Source organism: Leuciscus leuciscus (genome assembly GCF_965113295.1).
Source record: "Leuciscus leuciscus genome assembly, chromosome: 16".
NCBI lineage: Eukaryota > Metazoa > Chordata > Actinopteri > Cypriniformes > Leuciscidae > Leuciscus > Leuciscus leuciscus.
The window spans coordinates 12,271,939-12,293,505 of NC_138740.1; the positions used below are offsets into that span (position 1 = coordinate 12,271,939).

At 41.0% G+C, this 21,567-nt stretch overlaps 1 long non-coding RNA gene and 1 pseudogene across 2 annotated transcripts in view; one reads left to right on the forward strand and one right to left on the reverse strand.

Annotated features, from left to right (window-relative positions):
* LOC309477993 overlaps window positions 1-21,567 on the forward strand; it is a 62,307-nt gene that overhangs the window by 3,176 nt on the left and 37,564 nt on the right. The window lies entirely within an intron of this gene.
* Window positions 14,737-18,325, reverse strand: LOC309478084 (putative inhibitor of apoptosis; annotated as a pseudogene). Its single transcript has 2 exons — window positions 17,140-18,325; window positions 14,737-15,137 (listed from the first exon to the last, which is right to left on the reverse strand). The product of its transcript is annotated as a putative inhibitor of apoptosis (transcript).

The window sequence follows — 21,567 nt, forward strand, 5'->3', positions numbered from 1 at the left end:
TGCATGCACTTGGCCTGGAAGACCGTGAGTGTGAAACCTGCATTTTACGCGTGATTGCTTCTCCAACGCAATAGAGGTGGAAATGGGCTTCTCCACACAGCTCACGCTGAAAAGCGACACAGTGTCAAACGCTGCTCCTCCTGCATGGACTCCACCACCGCAGCGGCGTCTTGATATGAGTGATCATATATATTTTAATCACAATTTATGGTTAGGCTAAAGTTAATCCTCTGGGGTCGACAAACGCGTCGGCGCATTTTGCTGAATTTTTTCACATAGCGGCAAAATATGAATATGCCTATAGAGAGCGCGCGCTATTGACATCAACTCGATAAAATTCATCAGATGCATGTACTTTACGTCATCTTGCGACCCTGTGAGTCACTCTCCATTTTAGAGAGTCTGACAGCAGGTCCCCCCCCATTCCAGAGCACAGTGATAGTGAGAAACAGAGATTTTATAAAATAATGTATATTTCACACAAATTGTTATGGATCTGTGAAGGAGGACTCAAATGCAGGATGACAATTAACAGCTTTATTGACAAACAGATGACACGACGAGGTGGGAGAAGGTAGCAATCCAAACAATAGATAGAGATGAGAAAATGACAACAGCAGAGCAGCAGATGTAATGAGGTGTCCGTAGGCTGGAGTGTAGATATGGCAGAACAGAGTGAGACCAGAGGTAACCAGCTAAAGCCAGACAGGAACTTCTTACAGCTTGGCGCTCAGGTATCTCAGGCTCAGAACAGGACTGCTTGCTGGACAGGACTTGGACAGAACTGGAACAGGGAAACAAGACAGAGCCAATGGCAGTAACCAGAGCACTAACAAACTTCTACAACAAAACACTAACGATTTAAGAGGAACGATACTGAGACACAGTAGTACTCTGAGGTACAACATTTAACAAACTGGCAAACACAAGAGGGAAAGAGCAAACATATAAAGGGAGCTAAGAACATGAGGAACAGGTGAGCACACTCAGACAAACAAGGACTTAACGAGGAGACAGGTGCTAACACTCAAACAATGACTCAACTAAACAAGGGGGCGTGGTAACGGGAAACGAGGAGGAAGAGACAGAGGAGCACATGGCAAACACAAACAAAGACACAGCCATGTGTTTAAGCACAACATAAACATAGAAACATTAAACAGAGACAAGACAGACAACGCTGCCAGGGCAGAACCCTGACACAAATAATATAATATACAATAATATAAAATAGAATCTTACTGAAACCAATTCTTTCAGTTTTAGATAAACAAAAGAATAAAAAATCATCTTACATAAAACATTCTGTTCTTTAAAAGAATATAAATGATTATAAATAAATAATATAAAATAAAGATCTTACTAAAACCTCACACAAAAAGTTGAAATAAATGTAGAACTATCCAGTTTAAATAAAATGGATTCACAAAAAAATTGCAATGAGTTAAATGTTTATAGAGTTGAAAAAAACAACAAAAAAAACATAGGCCTACATGTTATGAAACAATCAGTTAAATGTTTAGAGAGTTGAAGAAAAAACATGCAGCTCATGAAACAACGCAGTGTATGAAACGGGTTCACGAAAATAAAAAATCATCTTACATGTTTAGAAATCAGGGCCCTCTGGCCTCTCTTTACACCAGCGTTTGTCCTGCGGAGCTTTCAAAAAGCACCAGCCAAAGGGTGTGTGTGTGTGTGTGTGTGTGGAGATCAGACATCAGAGGAGATGTGAGTGACCATCTGTGTGTGTGTGTGTGTGTGTGTGTGTGTGTCAGAGAGACACACAAATTCAGTGATCAGGATATCAGGTGCTGAGTTTATAAGAAGTATAATCTTAAAAGTTTAAATGATATCTTTTAAAAATAAAAGATTGTTTAAATGAAATATTTAAAGTTGAATACATACACATCTTTTATCTTTTGGAAGATTACTGTAATGATTTTGTTTAAATTGAACCTAAGGTATAATTGTTATTAACCCTCTGAGGTCGAGAAACGCGCCGACGCGTTTTGCTGGATTTTTTTCACATAGCAGCAACATAAACTTAAAAAAATCCGTCATTTATGGTCATATAAATAAAATAAATACATGATTATAAACTATAGAGGGTCTTCTTTTTTTTGTGTACACTCACATTAACATCAAAACCTTGTTATTTTTAAATAAATAAAATAAACAGGGTGCGCTTTCAGCTCACTCTGTCTCCGCAAAAATCTTTCTGAAACAAGTCTGGAAAATGAACTGCAACTCAGCGAATACTTATCACACAACCATGAAACATGCGTCTAAAGAAAGCTTTAAATTTCTACTTTTAAATAAAACAGTTCACATTCAAAACAAATATTCTCCTGCAATGTAATCTGTATGATACTAAAGAGAAGTACAGTTTCTCCCGTCTCATCTAATTAGCTGTAATGAGTTCACGCCCTCTCGCTATTCATAAGATAATGTGCTGAGGTGATCTATGCAAAATAAGGTAAACGCCCCCTGAAATGAGTTCACACCCACTCGCAGAGCGCGCTATTCATAAGATAATGTGCTGAGGTGATCTATGCAAAATAAGGTAAAAAGCCCCCTGAAATGCTTTAAAACCAGCAAGTTCTCTTACGAGAGGTACTCTCGTACTGCGTAAGTCTTACGCTAGGGGAAAATCTCTTTTCCGCGAGATACTGAAGCCAAAAATGATCCTTAATTTTGAAATAATCTAAAACGCGTTGCGGCAGCATGCAGACACAGGCGAGACGGCTTGTGCGCCTATTGGCTGCCCTGCGGCAACTGCAGCAGCCTATCGATAAGGCCTTTTCGTGACGTCAGCTCCAATGGGCGTGCTTCGCGCCCAATACGTCACGTCCCGCCAGAATGGGCGTGGTCTAGGGCTATAAATATAGCTTCGAGAGGCTAGCTCACTGATTTTTCATCTCTTCAGCGAAGCTCTCGCATCGCTGGATCCGGAGAGAAGCCGCGCCGTCTGAAGAAGCCTTTCAGCGGGACGAGTCGACACTCTGAAGCCGCTGGCCGCGCCGCCTTCAGTCGCCTTCCTGCTGCGCTATCCGGCGTTATATCCTTTCTCTGCTATTGTGTTTTGTGTATGTGTGTGTGCTCGCCGCCGCGACACACACTCTCATTGCACTAAAAGAGCCGGGCGTCTTTTTCAAGACGCCCCTTTCCTGAGGATCACGCAGCTCTTGCGCTCGCTGACGGCGACCGCCCTCACTGCGAGCCAGTTACTGCCTATGGTGACTCTGAGGACTCACCTGGCATCCTTCTCCGAGACTGCTCCTCCGCCCCCCCCCCCAACCCGCAAAGCTCGCCGGTTCGCCCGCTTGCCTTGCCTGCTTGGGGGATGATACCTGCTCTCCCTCTGTTCGAGCCGCGCAAACCACGCCGTTCACAGGGGATGTCAGGAGCGGACCGTCACGGGGCTAGCTTTCTCTCTCCCTCTGTTCGAGCCGCGCAAACTGCGCCGTTCACAAGGGAGGCTGGAAGCGGACGATCGGGGTTAGTGTATTTTCTGGTGTCCCGGCCACGGCCGATGGTGTTACGAATGTAGACGAAATGCCCACTGCCCAGTGCTCATTCCTACACACAAACACAGCCCGTCACACAGGGCTCGCGCACATGAAATCGACCCAGGTCGATTGCGCATTAAACGTGGTAAATGTGCCCACTGCCCAGTGCCCACAAACACTACGTTCCGCATATCTCAAGGTTTCTGTAAAAACAAAACCAACGTGCATTCGCTCTGCTCAGGCGGACAATGCTCTCAGTGTTGTAAATGTGCCCGCTATCCTGCGCCCACATTCACACATAGACATGACAGGTCCTACGGGACTCGCCCAGCCCTCCCCTCTCGGTTGACCACCGCAAAGGAGTCGAGCGCGGGCAATCTGCCCGCTGTTATCAGCGCGCCCCCTGCCTCGAAGCGCGACGCTTATGTTACAGCACACCGAAGCCCCTCTGTCGCTGAGCGACCAGAGTGCGCTCCGCATTCAGCCCCTAGCCATTCGTGCAGATGCATGGGCAAGGCTACTCGGGGGTTTTGAAGTGGGTGCTAGACATTATAGAAAGAGGCTATTCGCTACAGTTTCGCCGACGCCCTCGCCGTAATGTGACGCGCGTCGAAGCTACGGTAAAAACAGAAGTAGCACCACCTACTTCGAGCCGAAATTTTGAAACTGTTGAGCAAAGGGGCCATAGAGCCTTTATCTCAAGCTCAGAGTGAAGGAGGGCTATACAGCAGATACTTCCTGGTACTGAAAAAAGACGGGGGTCTCAGACCCATACTAGATCTAAGGCAACTGAACAGAGTGCTTGCGAAGCAACAGTTCAGAATGCTCACGACCAGAAAAATCCTCACGCAGATTCGCCGAGGAGATTGGTTTGTGTCAATAGATCTGAAAGATGCATATTTTCAAATACAAATAGCGTCACGTCACAGGCAACGTTTGAGATTCGCCTTCGAGGGCCAGGCATATCAGTGCTCAGTCCTACCGTTCGGCTTGTCTCTAGCCGCTCGCACCCCTCAGACTACAGGGCATGCGAGTATTGAACTACTTGGACGATTGGCTGATTCTAGCTCAATCTCACTCGGTGCTCATAGAGCACAGGACCATTTTGCTCGATCACCTCGAGAATCTGGGTCAATTGGGCGAAGAGTTCTCTGTCTCCCAGACAGATAATATCTTTTCTGGGCACAGAACTGGACTTGCTGTCTATGATAGCGCGACTGTCACCAGAGCGCGTACTAGACATTCAGCGCGCAGCGAGCTCTTTCCGCTGCGGCGCATCTGTCCCGCTCAAGAAATTTCAGAGGATGCTAGGTCTCATGGCCTCAGCATCATCAGTACTTCAGCTGGGCTTGCTTCGCATGCGCCCGCTACAGTTCTGGCTGAAAGCGCGAGTACCGCGCCGAGCGTGGGCTTCCGGTCTGCTTCGTCTCAAGGTCAATCAGAAATGCATCGCAGCTCTGAAACCTTGGAAAGCAAACGACTTGTACCAATCAGGTGTTAGCCTGGGGACTTCCTCGAGTGTGAAGGTAGTGTCTACGGACGCCTCCACCTTGGGATGGGGAGCACTGCTCAAGGGCAGACCGTTCTTCGGCCAATGGTCAGAACGGGAGAAGCTTCTACACATAAACTGCCTCGAAATGTTGGCAGTAGACAACGCACTGACGCGTTTTTGTCCCCAAATACGAGGACACCACGTCCTGGTCCGCTCGGACAACATGTCAGTGGTGTCCTACATAAATCGCCAGGGCGGCCTCAGGTCCCCAAACCTGCACAGGCTGACAGAACGCCTCCTGGTGTGGGCTCAGCGCAACCTGCTCTCGCCGAGAGCAGCGCATGTGCCAGGGCTCCTAAACGTAGGACCGGACAGACTGTCCAGGAACAATGTTCCGACAGGCGAGTGGCCTCTACACCCACAGACAGTCCAGCTGCTGTGGAAGAAATTCGGCAGAGCGGAAGTAGACCTGTTCGTGTCTCAAGAAAACGCTCACTGTCTGGAATTTTTCTCCAAGAGCAGGGACGCGCTGGCTCACGTATGGCCCCGCCGCCCGCTCTATGCCTTTCCTCCCGTCTCTCTCCTGCCTCAGGTGATAGAACGGATCAGAGAAGGATGCTCAGTGCTACTCGTAGCGCCGTTCTGGAAAAACCAAGCCTGGTTCCCAGTTCTGATGCAGCTAGCAAGCACTGCCCCATGGCCAGTGCCAGTGAGGAGGGACCTCCTCTCTCAGGCCAAGGGCTCGTTTTGGCATCCGCGCCCAGAGCTGTGGTCCCTTCATGTTTGGGCCATCAACGGGTACCCGCTGACCTCCCAAGCGGAGTGTTAAACACGATCACGCAGGCTAGAGCTCCGTCTATGCGACGTCTCTATTCCTCGAAATGGTCAGTGTTCTCCAGCTGGTGCACAGCTTGTGGCGTGTCGCCCCTAGACTGTGGGGTGACGGAGGTTCTCTCCTTCCTACAAGAGCTGTTGGACAAGGGCAGGACCCCTTCCACGCTCAAAGTGTATGTGGCGGCCATAGCAGCGTTCTCAAAAACAACGCTGGGTCAGTCAGTAGGAAGGAACGATTTAGTCATCGTCTTCCTTAGAGGAGCTAAGAGACTGAATCCTCCCAGACCTCCCTCAGTCCCTGCATGGAACCTTTCTACAGTGCTGGAAGCCATGAAAGGTGACCCATTCGAGCCTTTACAGACGATTGATCTTAAACACCTGTCTTTCAAGACAGTGTTTCTTCTGGCTCTCGCTTCAGTGAAGCGCACAGGGGACTTACACGCGCTCTCAGTAAGCGCGACGTGTATGGAGTTTGGGCCTAATGACTCAAGAGTTATACTCAAACCTAAGCACGGTTATGTTCCAAAATCCCTCAACACACCGTTTAGGGCGCAGGTCATTCCCTGTCAGCCCTACCGGTCTCTGACGAGGAAGGAGACGCAAGCTTCCTTTGCCCAGTCAGGGCATTAAGAGCTTATGTGTCTCGCACGTCTGTTTTCAGACAGACAGAGCAGCTCTTTGTTTTCACTCTACGGACGTTCTAAGGGACTTGCCGTGTCGAAACAGAGCCTATCCAGTTGGATAGTTGATGCTATAGCGCTGGCTTATACCTCTAAGGGCTTACAGTGCCCATTTGGAGTCAGAGCACACTCCACGAGAGGCGTGGCCTCGTCGTGGGCTTGGTCTAGTGGGATTGCCTTGCAAGATATCTGTATGGCGGCAGGCTGGGCCTCCCCGTCTACATTTATAAGGTTTTATAACCTAGAGGTTCCCTCCTTGCAGGCTAAGCTGCTTTCGGTCTAAAATCGGTACTGTCTGCCCTGATGTGTTCGGGCCAGAATACTGAAACTGCTTGAGAAAATGCACTATGGGCAGTGTGTAAGACCCACTATATTCGTCAGTCCAGGCCGGGGGTCGCCCTGACTGTACGACACATCATCAGTATAACTGCTCCTTATAGGATGTTATATTATTACAGGAATGATGCTATTCTACCCACTCTTTCCTGGGCTCTCTGTGAGTCCCTTATGATCATGTACTATATGAGCCCGGGCACTTGCCCTTGGGACTTTGGTGCTGGATCTTAGCATGCACGGCGTTTTACACTGTTTCCCCTAGCGTAAGACTTACGCAGTACGAGAGTACCTCTCGTAAGAGAACGTACTCGGTTACTAACGTAACCTCGGTTCTCTCTAGAGAGGAAACGAGTACTGCGTATCTTGCCGTGCCTGCACACGCTCTGGTTCGCTTCGGCGATGAAAAACCAGTGAGCTAGCCTCTCGAAGCTATATTTATAGCCCTAGACCACGCCCATTCTGGCGGGACGTGACGTATTGGGCGCGAAGCGCGCCCATTGGAGCTGACGTCACGAAAAGGCCTTATCGATAGGCTGCTGCAGTTGCCGCAGGGCAGCCAATAGGCGCACAAGCCGTCTCGCCTGTGTCTGCATGCTGCCGCAACGCGTTTTACATTATTTCAAAATTAAGGATAATTTTTGGCTTCAGTATCTCGCGGAAAAGAGATTTTCCCCTAGCGTAAGACTTACGCAGTACTCGTTTCCTCTCTAGAGAGAACCGAGGTTACGTTAGTAACCGAGTACGTTTCATTCATTCACTTTCCTGCGCCGTTGGAAGATGACACACAGCCCTTCAGCTAGTCCTGGATAGCGATGAAGAGTTCACTTTTTCCTCAGAAGAAGAACAGGACTCTGACAACGAACGTTTGTATTTTGAAGAGCGACTTGATCCAGGCGTGGATAATATTTCGGATGAGTAAGTCTTTTTAAATTTACTTGCATTAGTTGACAAGCTATTTTGTATAAACGTAGGCTACATATTTTATTGGTTGGACCATTTCCATACTTGTCATTCAGAGTAATTATATTTAAATGGTCTAGGCTATGCTTTATAAAGTAGGAGAGAGGCTTCATGCAGTCTGTTTTCTTTCGTTTTTAATAGTTTTGTTTAAAATAACACATTTCGAGCTTTCTATATATTTCTCTGGTATTTTAGGCAAAGCTTATGAGTTTGGGTTCATTTATGAGGCCTCCAGTTCCTGCTATTTTTAATTCTTATGTATTAAATACAGGCAATTAGTTGATGAAACAACTATTACAATTAAGATACAATTAATACAAAACGAAATTCACTTTAAAGAAAGGCTTTATACAAAAAATAAACTTAATGAAATGGTCAATCTTGTCTGTCCACTCGATTTGTCTCGCGATTGCGCATGATCTTACTCATGCTTTTCACTTTTCATATAATCAACATAAATGAAAAAAAAAAAAAAAAGATTTTATTTAAACCTAAATATGAACTAAATTGTTTTATTTAATGACTAGGCTACAACACGTAGGCCAATTAGCCTACAGTACAGAGAAATTAGTTGACAAGCTATTTTAAATAAATGTAGGCTACAGATTTTAATGGTTGGACCATTTCCATACTTTCCATTCAGAGTAATTTATATTTAAATGGTCTAGGGCCGGCTATGCTGTATAAAGTAGGAGAGAGGCTTCATGCATAAATAAACTTATTTGCACAAACGCGTTTTGGCGCGTGCCTTCAGAAGACTTTATACAGCATAGCCTAGACATGCTGTATATATGTACAACGTTTAGATTATAGGCCTGTATGAAAGTTAGAATTTTGAAATTAATTTAGAAAATATTATGTATGTTTAGATTATATTTTGACTAGTGTTTATGCTGCCTCATTATCATCAACGAAGAGTGCTTGCAAATATCTATTGCAAATGTGTGTATGTGCTGAAATGTGTAAATATGCCCAGCTGATGAATTGCAAATGTGTTAATGTTTGCGTTGTGCTATCTCCGGTAATGGCCCATTACACGCAATATATGCCTACAGCACGTGTCTACAATTATTTGCATCAGTTATTCATATAGACTAATGGTAGGCTACTATACTTTGAAATATTTATGTTATAATAGTTTTCAACTTTTTTTAAAACAGGAATGCTGCATCTCCTTCATCTGCAACTCGGCTGTAACACAGTTGAACGTCAGAAAGAGTAAGTACATATTTACCCATGTTTGTTCAGTTTTGTTTATATACTTATTACAATATGAATCTGTATGAGTTTATTTATTTTTGGAGGTTGGTTGATAATGTTACATATTTTTTCTTTGTGCTATCTTATCAGCATGCTAATGCCCATCAGTTGTGCATGTGCTGGAATAGTACTCTATATGATAATAATAGTTTTCAACTTTTTTTGAAAGGAATGATGTAGGTTGCTCACTCTCACCTCTCACTGCAACTCGCACTAAGAGGGCACGCAGCAACACAGACAGAAATCAGTAGGAGTAAGTACATATTTACCCACTATTTTACAGATGTTAGACCAATTTTGTTTATATACTTAGTAGGGCTGGGGGAATTAACGCGTTAATCTTTGCGATTAATTTGAAATGTTTAACGCGTTAAAAAAAAAAAACGCAATTGACGCATTACTTTTTTTTTTTGCCTCGTTTTAAAGGGACATTGTGTAGGAATTTCTCCCATCTAGTGGTGAAATTGTATTTTGCATTCAAACGAATAATGCTCTCCAGCGCCTCACTTTTTCAAATGCGCGTTGCATCTACGGTAGCCGTTATGTACCTAAAAGCTATGACAGGATGTCTTATAATAGCACTTCGAGTTTTTCTTCGGGTGAACATGTTTGTTATTTAAAACAAACTGAAACTTGAAACAACGAAAAAAAGAATGTTACAGTATGAACTACTGACTGTCAAAAACATTAACTATGGTAATTAGTAGTAATGCCTTCTTTACTCGTTATATTTTTTGAAGTATGTGCATTGTTAGATATCATCATCATCAGAGCCTTCTCTAACGTTACTTTACTCAATAGCTGCTATTCATCAAAGAGCCTGTTTAACTTTTAACTATAAATGTTCGACTGTCTATATAATAAAGTACACAACCAAGCAATGAAAAAAAAGCTTGTAATTAAGACTGTAACATTGACTTACCTGTCGAGAAGAAAGCAGGCAACTTCAGGGTCTCTTTTGAAAGCTTTCTCCTGCATTAGCTATCCTGACAGTAACCCTTGTTTTTGTAATCTCCGGTCACGTTTCCTTTTACGATCTATTTTGGACTTTTTCGACGACGAGGACTCCTTATCCTGTGACTCATATGTATGTATGAATGAACGGTGTATAAATAACCGTGCAGTGCAGCCTTTTAAACTTGCCGCGGCAGTGACAAGCGCCTCTCACTTCTCTGCTCCTCCGCTTCTGCTGGCTTCAGTCACGTGACGCTGGCTCTAAACGAAACGCGTTGTGGAAACGCGTTGGCCTAGTACTTTTTGTCCCTCTCTGCTATTATAGTTTTTCAAGATGGCGGAACTACATGGAAGCCTCCGTGGACTTACCCGTCCCATGTATATAAAGATAATAAATTCTTCGTTTACGAGGATTAGTCTGAACATTGGCATAGGTATTTGTACACCATTGAGGGCATATTTATGAATAAAAATATAGATTTTAGATAATAAAATACCTAAAAAGCTACACATTGTCCCTTTAATGATTTCCTGTTGCGTCTGCTATTAAAAAGGCCGAAATATGCCGTCCCGCCCCTCCATGTTCGGCGGTCAGGTTTCATTCTCGGGCAGCTTTCATGAGCGGGTCTTTTCCGCTCGGTATGTGCGTCGCGCTCTGTGCTCCGCGCGCACGCGCGCGTGAGTGTGTGTGTGTGTGTGTCGGTCGGTCGGCGCGCTCTGTGCTCCGCGCGCGCGCGCGCGTGCGTGCGTGCGTGCGTGCGTGCGTGCGTGCGTGCGTGCGTGCGTGTGTGTGTGTGTCGGCTCGCTCTGTCGTTAATGGCCCAGCAGCGGCGAGCTCTCCGTTCCGTGTGTGTGTGTGTGTGTGTGTGTCGGCGGCTCTGTTGTTAACGGCCCAAAGGCTTCAATCATGTACTAAGCACTGGAAAAGTAAAGTCCACTCAAGTAACGTGAAATTTCTCTGTTGACTTCTGTTTGCTGAGCTGGTATAGCCATGCTGGGCAACAATGGTAAAATGACCTGCTCTGATCACATGCTCTGGTAATAATAGCTTTGTAGGACTATATTTTGTTTTAATAATTAATAAAATAATAATAATAATCTGTTAAATTGATTATGTTGATTGATTATTGAAAAAGAATAATATATTGATATATTGATGTTTAATATTTCAATATAGGGCTATTTTCTGTTCCCTTTTTTTCCTGTGTTGTTTAATTAGGTGATTCTAAGTTTAAATATTGATGATTACAAGCTTGGGGGAAGCGCAATTAATTGCAATTAATTACAGAAATTGTGCAATTAATTAGTTAATTTTTTTTAATCGATTCCCAGCCCTAATACTTAGTGATGCTACAAATGTACATGTGCCTGTGTGGATTGCCAGACACAATTGCAAAACACAATTACCAGACACAATTGCAAAAATTGTGGTGTTATGTATGCACAATATTACAATTAGTGATTGGTAATGTTTGTATAAAAGAGCTTATTTTTGTTGTTTTACCAAAATGCTGACTGTCCATCAGTTATGCATGTGCTGGCATAGTACTTTGTTCAACCTTTATTAATATTAATATTATTATTTTTATAGGAATGTGGTAGCATCACTCTCAACCTCACCTGCAACGCGCACTGGGAGGGCACGCGACAGGTGTCGTTCAGTTTTGAGAACAACTGAAAAGTAAGTACACTTATTCCCTTTCTTTCAGATATTAGTATAATTCTGTTTACATATTCTGGTTTTACATAGTCCATACAAACATTATGTGTCTGTATGGCTTTGCATCTGGCCAATGTTACTTATAATGATTGAAATGCAGTTGTTATATTTTGTGTAATAAACATGCTCACAGTTGTTTGTTTGTTTTACAGCTATAAAGGTGATGGTGATCATCAGACACCTGTTGCAAAGAGGGCCAAGACAAACATTCAGACAAGCAACAAGCAGTCTACTCTGTCATGGAAAACAGAGACTGACATTGATATGGTTCCACAGACTCTGAGATTCCTGCCTGCACGGGAACCTGGACCACAGCTGAGTTTAAAACATTGCAAATTTAAAACATTTAGTTTCTCCTCATAGAGGAATTACATTAAAACAGTGAAAAACAAAACCTTTGAATCTCCTCTACTTTGTTCAGGCTGCCTCTCTTGATGGCCCATTAGTCATTGGGGGAGTGTCTATGTCACACCCCTGGTCTGAATCTCATTAATATTGATGAGCGATTACCTCTCCCACGCATAAACCTCTTCTGACAAAAAAAACTGTTTTACAATGTTTAAATCAATGTATTGTTTTAAGAGAACGATCAGGCAGGATGAATTTCACATCATTTTGAAGCCAGAACTAGAAACGACAACATACATTAGTCAAGAGTCTTGTGGGCACATATTTAGAATGTGTTTTGTGGTCTTATTTCAGCAACTTTTTTTTCTTTTTTTTTAAATAACCACGCATAAACATTATTCTCTTAAAAATACAAAGATTTACAAGCATGTTGATCAGATATTATGCTAGCCCTGTTTGTGTTATATAGAGTGAATTTACACTTTTGCCATTAACATGTTTACAAATAACTGAAAAAACAAACAAATGTCAGAGCATGTCAGAACACCTCCAGGGCTCAGAAAACCGCTCAGACCCCAGAAGGTTAAACAATGTCTGTTCAAAAACTTTAGATGGTTGAAAAACTGTACCTAGTCGTCTTAAATCTCATTTATATGAAAAGATTCAATCATAATTTTTTGTCCGTGTGGAGTTTCAATTTTGATGGCTTTCCATAGCCATGATGATTTTTGTACCGTAACTGCATATTCGATCATGTACACCTAAACACGACCATCACAGAAAACTATAAAATAAATAAATAATTTAATATCATTTCTAAGCTGCATTGCACGCGCGCACACACATCTCTATGTGCATCATGTCACAGCGTATGTAATGTTAGTCTGCTAACGCCTTTCCAGAGCCAAAGTTTTGTTCGTACTAAATTTATTTCAAAGCATAATCGTAAAAGTTTAAATATGATCTTTTAAAATTAAAAGACTGTTTAAATAAAATCTTTAAAGTTTGAATACATACGCATCTTCTATTTACCTTTTAGAAGATTACTGTAATGATTTTGTTTAACGGTGACCCTAAAGTATAATTGTTATAATGTGAGACAATGTCTGTTCAAAAACTTTCGATGGTTGATAAACTGAAACTGAAAAACTCTGGGATTTAAAAGCATAACCTTAAAAGTTTAAATTAGATATTTTAAAAATGAAAGATTGTTTTAGTTTGAAGTTTAAAGTTCTTAACTTTCTTTCTCGAAAAAATCTTTAAAGTTTTATCAAAATCATATCTTCTATTCATCTTCTTAGAAGACTTATGTAATGATTTTGTCTAACGGTGACCTAAATTATAATTGTTACTAAACAGCGTCTGTTCAAAAACTTTAGATTGTTGAAAAACTGTACTTAGTCGTCTTAGATCTTATTTATACAAAACTATTTCAAACAGTATTTTTGTCCATACAACATGTTGTCAAAGTCTGTCACAATGTTTTGTTGTTTTTAAGACATCCGAGGACTCTACATTGCTCTTATTTAGACTAAGTTGTATATATATTAGGGGTGTAACGGTTCACAAAATTCACGGTTCGGTTCGATACGATACACTTGTGTCACGGTTCGGTACGTTTTCCATAGGCTACAGCAAAAATAAATAAATGCCAGAGAAATTTCCTTGAATTAAATTTTTTTTAATTATTATTTTGTTTAATGAAACTAACATCATAAAGTATGAATTTTTTTTTTTTTTTTTTTTTTTTTTTTTTACTGAGCAATAATGGAGCTATACTTGACTCTTCTTATGAGCATATAAAACAAAACAGCTCCTTGGACAAAATGAAATGTAATATTGTAGTAGTAGGCTAGTTATAAACACAGGTTTATTTTAGTTCAGATTAACATTTGAGGGCAGCAATTGTATTCATAATGTCAAAATAAAACAGACATAATGTTACTTGAAAGCATTATAGCCCACTATTCCTGACAAACTTCCATACCTTGCATTTAGTGTTACTACACTACATGGTGAATGTTGCTGATCTGTGGACATCGGCCAGTTCATTCATGGCACGATGTTTCTTCCTGGTTTCCATGTCAGCGCTGTTTGATCCGTTAATAACAGAGAAATGAGCATGTTTCTCACTAGATCTCGCAGCGATGTTATTACTTCAGTGGCGAATTCAAAAAGCATTTGAAATTCAAATGCTTTCTTTACTGGTCTGGATCTCTTAGCGCTGTGTGGTGTTGCTTGATCAGGCGCGCGCATAGGGCTCGCGAGTCCCGCTTCACAGGTCAAAACTGATAAACGGTCCACACAAACACAATAACAGTAGCTCAGTTTCGTTCCTTACATTGCATTTGCCAGTTGATGTTGTGGTCGCGCCGGACTCTATGAGCGCGCTTGCCACCCGCGACGCGCCTTCATTTGAAATAACGAAATTTTGGTCGGCAGAAAAAAATGGTCCAACGAACCGTTCGGTACGTAATGCGTACCGAAAACCGAACCGAAAGCCTCGTACCGAACGGTTCGATACGAATACGCGTATCGTTACACCCCTAATATATATATATATATATATATATATATATTTATTTTATTTATTTTTTTGGTTACATTGTTTTTATTCATCAAGTTACACTCACCTGAGTAAATTTGCAAATCCAAAAACTGTTTGTTACTTGGATGATGAATATCTTCACTTTATGATAGGAAAGTACGGACAGCGCCTTTGACCAAGCCTCTACATATGGGGCACTTGCGTAGAGAAGGCGCACATTCTTTGCACACAACTAGGTGACCACAGGGGATGAAGACAATGTTCACTTCCTTATCCATGCAAACTTTGCATGTGCGCTCCTCTTGAAGTCTTCTTAACTGTTCCTCCATAGGCAAGTCTGAAAGATCTTGACTCGGTGATGCAGCTTCATTTGTCTGGGCCATCAGTTCTCTCAGCAGGCAGACATCATTCTTCTTGATCCAGTTGCGGAAGACCTCTGCTGCTGCATTTCCTTTCGACAGGACTAACTCAATGAGCTGCCCTGTCTGCTGCTTGACTGTAGTGCAGTGTTTTTTTCTGTTACTAGTGACATTTTCATGGCTAAAGTCTAATTACACTGTATTCAGCACAAACTCTGCTACAATAATATATCAGCAGCATGTATGTAAAAGTTTGTAGTTTTGAGATAATGACATTTATGCGTGGTTTGTGAAAATACAAAAAAAAATTGTCACTGAAATAAGGCCATGAAACCCATACTGATTATTTCTTCACAAGACTTTTGAAAATTGTATGACGTAGCCTAGAATATTTGCTCCAAAACTATGTGAAAATCACCCTGAATGCTCATTCAGATAAGACAATATATTGATTTAAAATTTCTAAGACGTGTTTTGTGTGACAAAGCCATATTCGAAGAGGCGTGATCATCTCATGAATATGTAAGCTTTTAACACCTGAGAAAGACAAAGACACTCCCCTAACTGCCCTATTAGGAGCGATCAGGCCCTGTCATTCAGAGCAACCTTGCACAAAGAATGAGGAGATTTAAAAAAGAATGGCTTTTAGATTGTTTGGATTTATTTACAACACAACACAATCCAAAAATACAAATGACAAAAGAGCACATTGAAAACAATGATCCAAAGACAGAGACCTTTGTGCCATTCCTAAAAACATTGTACATACCATTTCCAAGGTGTTTGATTTTCACTTTACCATGTTCATGTGCAGAGACTCATGTGAATGTTGAAGTCAGCAGGACTCAGTTGCATCTGGTCCCTGAAAGAAAATAAAAAAGTGAACATACTGGTATCAAGAGAAACTAGGCCTGCACGATTTTGGGAATACATTTGAGATTTTTCTGGTTAAAATTGCTTTTTAAAATTCACAGAATACAAACACACAAACACACACACACACACACACACACACACACACAAATGTTTCCAACAATATATAATATAAAGAACACCATATTTGTTGTGCCTTGTAGGCATAAGCTATGTGCAGTACTGCATAAAATAATTTTATTTTACAAAGCAGCCTATAAATCTTCCAAAAGATTTCAGTAACAATGCTAGAGAAAAATGTTACTTCAAATGTTTCCATTCGTTATGATGATATGAAATGAGATAATAGTAAAAACATAAAGCCTAATGTTTGGTGCATTTTTCCTTTCAAACGCAATCGCGCTCCAAAATATGATACATTCAAACCCACAGCGCGCTCCAAAATATGATACTCAAACCCACAGCGCGCTCCAAAATATGATACATTCAAACGCCATCGCGCTCCAAAATATTAAACATTATGGTTATACATATCTATGCTTGAGCAGATATCCACAAACAGTATTTAACAGTAAACACGGGTCTAAATAGTATAATATTCACCATATATCTAGCAACAGTTCAACTGCAATGTGAAGTTTATGCAACAATACCATAAACTAATAAGTAAGAATTTCTTACCTTACATCTTTCTTGTCTTCAAATCGCGTTCTTCTTCTCTGAGGTAAATCCATGTAAGCTCACAGCGCGTCTTCCAAACTCGACGAAAAGCAGAGACTTGTGAAGTGTTTTGGTGTTTTGTGTTTGAGGTAACGAGGGCGTTCGCGTTCCATGTGGAGATTTGCATGTGAATCTCTTTTGCGCGAGTGGGCGTGGCCGAATTAAAAGTAATTAGCAAGCGTTTGAGATACTGGACATCCTGTTGGTTTTATACAAATTACTTAAACAGAGAATATTTGTTTTCAGTTTGAATCCGATCATTTAAAAGTACACACTTAAATGTGTATAAAGGTGTATGGCTCATAAATGTGTGAGAAGGATTCGCTGAGTTTTGTTTCAGTTTATAGACGTGCTCAAGAAAAAAAAGTTCACCGCGACGGAGAGGCAGAACACACACCCTGTTTATTTTCTTTATTTTACAAAAGCACAATGTTTTGATTTGATTGTAAGTGGACACATACAAAAGTAGAAATATCACAGATTCTTTTTTTATATTTCTTTTTTCTGTATAACCATAAATGACGGAGTAATTTAAGTTTATTGTACTACAATGTGAAGAAAATCCAGCAAAACGCGGGGGCGCGTTTTCCGACCTCAGAGGGTTAAGAAAAGTAAGAAACTTACTTTATCGCTCCTCCTCTCTCTTCTCATCTTCCGCACGTAGTAAATCAGACACCAACTCTTGAACGGTTTTGTAATTTTCTCCACTTGCGAGAATTTTGCTTTGAACGGTTTGCTTCACCACAGGATTGTTCATCATCACTGCATCTTCTGAACAGTCTTCTCCAGGACCCAGGTGTACAACAGGTGGATCAACAAATTCTCTTGAGTTGCTGTCTCCATTAGTCAATAGCTGTTCAAACACAAAAGGAAATCTTGCTTGAATCTGATGAACAAACTCTTGGCCCTTTTCTTGCAACAGGTATTCACATCTTGGAAACCACTTAGCATGTTCTACCTATGGATCATCACCAGACTCCCAACATCTGAGTCCACCATCACAACAAAAGCACTTCACGTCATCATTACGACCAACATAGTAAAAACCAGCCTTAGCCAATCGGTCTGGTCGAACAGTTATTCTTGAGGGCCAGTTGACAAATGTGAGCATTCTTTCTTCACACAGTTGCATTGCCAAGTTAGATACATTGGAAAGGCCACCACCAGATAAAGTTACATTATCTGCACGGTCACCTCGAACAAAGCGGCAGTTGGGGTAATGCCTCTGGTGCTCTGATACTGCACGATCTCCCGGTTCCCAGTTGCTAAGCTGGCCTCCACAACTGAAGCAAGCCACTCTGTCACCCTGACCAAGGTAGTAGAAAACACTTTTGGCAAGCTCGGCTGGAGTTACTGTAGCAAGAGTCCAATTCTGAAAGGTGTCAAGGCGTTCCTGTTCCCGACGCATGCCAGGATTGTGACAAACCAGAGGTCGCTGGTGAGACATATCCTCAACTCCACGGGAGGAAATAGGACTGGAGAGGGCCAGGTTGCTGAATGCCGTGTTTAAGTAACCCACCTGCTCCTCCATTTGGCCTGAAACGGATACCGTGGTGGTCGATGTTACGGCTGTCGCAGGGGCAGAAAGCTGTAGGATGGCTACGTTGTGAAGCAGGGGAAAAGGCAGAGTGAGAGGACGACAGGAGGTTTGCGGTAGCGGGTAAAAATGTGACCACAGGGCGTGTCCACTCAAGCCCTTCTCTCTGCTGGACATCCCATGACTAGTGTCTAGTCGTCCTTGACATAACACATAATCTTATTAAACTTATTAAATACCCTCTGATGCAGGAACCGATGCTAAGAACAAAATCAAATTTTGTTCAACACCACAATTTCAAAAATTGAAAAATCACCACACAATTTCAGGTATACACATCTTGGAAATGGTTGCCACCTCGGGAATACAGTAATTAAAATGCAGAAAACAAATATTGAAATATTGAAATATTTAATCTTTTAAATCATGTAGTATTATTATCATGTAGTATTATAATACTATTTTTATGAGCTCAGACATTACCACAATAGTCATTTTTGTAATTTTTTTATTTCAACATTATAGTTTCGAGTATACATTGAAGTAGTGAAGAAAATGATAGACCGGCATTACGTACATAAAGTAAAACAATAATGACATTTACAGATGATCTAACCAGAATAGAAGATCTCTGCAGGCTATCATGTCTTGCTCTAGGATGTAGTTGACCAGACTTTCAACTAATTCACCAACGTCAGTTTTTGCATTTTTTGACACCAGTGACACGCAGAGATCCGTTACAAAAGTACAAATAGCGAGTATCTCGGTGATATCGAATTCGTCAGAACATGCACACAACACATCCAGAACTTTTCTGAGGATTACGCCGTACGGCTCTTTGCCGTTAAAAAACATGGGCGTTACATCAGTCCATGACTTTGTCAGGCCTCTTACGACATCCATTTCATTTTTGAGATTTGTCACACGTTTGGTATCCTGCGTACAATCGTTTTTCATATCACACGCAGCATCGATGATCCTGTGCATCAAGCCAACCATTTGGCCTCTAAAATGATCTTTAAACATAGAGTCTAGCGTAGCTCTTAAAGGACACTCTTTGCCCGTGGCGCACTCACACGCCGGATGATACTTGTGCCCCACATCGCCAGAACTCAACGAGTCGTTCTCCATCCGTTTTTGCGTCGCCATTTTTTCCAACTTTCCGAATAGTCCACTATTCGATGATGAAAGATGCTTTTCGTTCCTGGAATCTTCCTGGAATCTCCTGAGTGAGTCCTTGCGGCACAATCGTCCAGGGTTTGTGCGTTAATGCGCGGAAGTTTGTGTTCTTGGGTCAGAAGCGTGAGTCGTAGAAGCGTAGTTTGCGTCAGGTTCAGGCAAACAGGAATGCTGAAGCGGCTTTTGATCAATGAGATGATGCAGTAGAGCTAGAGTAGAGCAAGAGCGTGCGATGTCCTGATAAATATTTGTGCCGCATCAAAAAATGATGATTGAATCTTTTCATATAAATGAGATTTAAGACGACTAGGTACAGTTTTTCAACCATCTAAAGTTTTTGAACAGACATTGTTTAATAACAATTATACCTTAGGTTCAATTTAAACAAAATCATTACAGTAATCTTCCAAAAGATAAATAGAAGATGTGTATGTATTGAACTTTAAATATTTCATTTAAACAATCTTTTATTTGTAAAAGATATCATTTAAACTTTTAAGATTATACTTCTTATAAACTCAGCACCTGATATCCTGATCACTGAATTTGTGTGACTCTCTGAGACACACACACACACACACACACACACACACACACACACACACACACACACACACACACACACACACACACACACACACACACACACACACACACACACACAGATGGTCACATCTCCTCTGATGTCTGATCTCCACACACACACACACACACACACATACACGTCTATATTACTAACAGGGGACTATCGCTCTACACTGGCCAAGAGGGGACTAGTGTTTCTGGTCATTTTGAAGGAACAAAAATGACATACAAAATTTTCTTTTAAGCTCTTTTTTCATAATATAACTTCAAATATGCATTTTTTTATTTTAAAAAAAACATGCCAAGTGGGGACCTGAAACTCTGAACGATCTCTATCTATACTAGTGGGGACTTGATAGCCTACAATGGAGCTGTGTGTGTGTGTGAACAGTGAAGTGAACTGGCAGTGAAGTCTGCCTTCATTATGTAACTCTCTCTCTCTCTCTCTCTCTCTCTCTCTCTCTATATATATATATATATATATATATATATATATATATAACCTATCAGTTATCAAAAAAATTTAAATACGATTTGTTTTAGGAAAGACCATTTAAATCTACAACGGGGTAAAAAATACAGACGGCCCGACGGCAACAGTTCAAAAGCAGAGGCGAGAATATCCTCTTATCATTCATAATATTATTTTTCTTATTTAACGCTCTCTCTTCATAGATACTTTCTATGCTTGGTTATGCAGTCCCTAACAATTTACTTGTTACTACTTTTCTTAATAATTTCTTCTGTACCTCAGTAGCAGTTCCATACCAACAAATAATACAGAATATCATAACACTTTCAATGAAAGCACTATAAAACATCAGAAGCTTTATGTTGTGGACATTACAGCAAAGTTATTGCTTTAAGAAATTCATTCTCTGTTGTGGCCTATTAATTAAAACATAATTTCTACTCTAATAAAAACAATAGACATGTCCTTATTTTTCTGTTTCCTTTGTTTCTAGGATGTTGATGTACAGAGAAAGTCAGTGTTTGAAATATTGCTCAATTTAAATGCAACCAAACATATGTCGTTCGTTACCATCCAACAGTGGACCTTTCTTTAAGATCTAATTCAAAACTTTTGAGTTGACTTGCTGCATCTGGTCATTTTGAAGAAACAAAAATGAAATAATTTTTTTCATAATATAACTTTAAAAAAATAAAAAATAAAAAATAAAATAAAAAAATAAACATGCCAAGATTGAATCTCAACTCTGAACGATCTCTACCTATACAACAGTGGACTCACAATAGCCTGCAATGGAACTGTGTGTGTGTGTGTGAATAGTTAAGTATGTCTTTATTTTGTAACTATAAGTTATATATATTTATATATAGGCCTTCATAGATACTTTCTATGCTTGGTTATGCAGTCCCTAACAATTTACTTGCCATTGTTATGTGCCATTGCACTCACACATACATGTCTATATTACTAACAGACCAATGTCGCTCTACACTGGCCAAGTGAGGACTCAATGAACGATGTCTATCTATACAAGAGAGGACTTGAACAGTGTGTGTGTGTGTGTGTGTGTGAACAGTGAAGTGAACTGGCAGTGAAGTCTGTCTTCATTATGTATATATAGTATATTATATAGTATATTATATATTATGCCTTTTATCAGTCATAATATTTGTTTATTTTATTTAACACTTATTTTCTCTCT